Raw genomic sequence first — 1,545 nt, forward strand, 5'->3', positions numbered from 1 at the left:
CTGAAATATGTGCCCTCGCTTTGAAATAAGTAAGCAAGGTTAGTTTGTATTTCATCCAACAATCTGTGCTACAAATTATGGCTACAGTATATGCAATTTCTTCCACTTTGAGTGACACAAAGATGCTTATCTAAATGGTGAAAATGCAACAGCTATTAATCAGACTCACTTTGACTTTACATAGTGCACCGAGAGAGTTTTTTGCTTATGACCACACCGGCCTGAGTACGCCTGATCTCGGAAGCTAAGCAGGGTCGGGCCTGATTAGTACTTGGATGGGAGACCACCTGGGAATACCAGGTGCTGTAAGCGTTTTGCTCCAGCAGAGGGTTCTCGTGTCATGCGTGGAGCAACTGCCTTTTATTTATCACCCTAATGTTATCTTTTTATTGGACTAAATGCAGTTTGTTAGTGCTTCCCTGCCCTGATCAAATAATGGACAGTGTTTCCCTCAAAATCTAGGCAGTGCATTCAGCATTTGTTTTTAGGCTAGGAGACTGTCAATGTCTGTAGTCCATTAGGGCCCTGTAAATTTCCTTCAATGTTTCTCCATTTACATTTCCCCATTGACCGTTTGTCCCTGCATCTATAGGTTTTCGCTCTCTAAAATGTACACCTTTTTAATAGAAATATAACATGATTGAATGTTCTGTCCACGACAACGTTTAAAACCCTAGCAGGAAACCAATTAAGACATATCGATTTTGGGGTGTAGTTACCCTTTAACTAGGCATGTCAGATAAGAATGACGGCCTAAGAACTGCCTTGTTCAGGGGCAGATTTTTACCTTCTCGGCTCAGGGATTTGATCTTGCAACCTTCTGGTTACTAGTCCAACGCTCTACCCACCTGCCCGCCCAAGATTGAGCTCGTATAATATTATAAAATGCACTTCTTTCAATAAAGTGTTTCACATTCTCCACTGGTTGAAATACTATCCTGTGTCCTCAGATTAATGGAGTTAGATATGCATACGTTTTTTTCCTGTATATATGAATTACAAATCAATCATGTTTAGTCTATTGTATAGTTACAATGTGTAATCATTGATATCCCAGGAGCAGTAAACACTTTTGAAGTGTACAATTGTAATACATACATGCAGACACCGCATCGTTTGATATGACTGAAAGTGTCTGTCATACCAGAACCACACCTTTATTTGCCCAGGAAGAGTACATGATTGGTGAATATATTCAATGTACAGGCTACAAGATGGGAATCTCATACGTGGTATTAACTAAAATACATGTGTATATAGGTCTTGCATCCTTGGCACAATAAAGGTATATTCTACTCTAGGCTTCATTAATGCCATTCAGACTTGAGGTTCATTGATTGGTATGAATATTAGTTCAGAACTACGTTTTAGGGTCCATACCCAGAGCGGCAACAGTTATTTTTAATCCGACTCAAGCAAGTAAATAGCTAGCCATGTTACTTTAGCTGCAGTGCAAGGCAAGCTTACAATTGTGCAGTCAATGCTTTAGCCAGCTAGATGCTTTACAGCCACTGTTTCACAAGACAACATCCTGGTTTGTTGGTT

At 39.9% G+C, this 1,545-nt stretch overlaps 1 pseudogene; it reads left to right on the forward strand.

Moving 5' to 3' along the window:
- Window positions 1-203: 203 nt before the first annotated feature.
- Window positions 204-312, forward strand: LOC116365983 (uncharacterized; annotated as a pseudogene).
- The last annotated feature ends 1,233 nt before the right edge of the window (window positions 313-1,545 follow it).

Source organism: Oncorhynchus kisutch, unplaced genomic scaffold (genome assembly GCF_002021735.2).
Source record: "Oncorhynchus kisutch isolate 150728-3 unplaced genomic scaffold, Okis_V2 scaffold1329, whole genome shotgun sequence".
Classification (NCBI taxonomy): domain Eukaryota; kingdom Metazoa; phylum Chordata; class Actinopteri; order Salmoniformes; family Salmonidae; genus Oncorhynchus; species Oncorhynchus kisutch.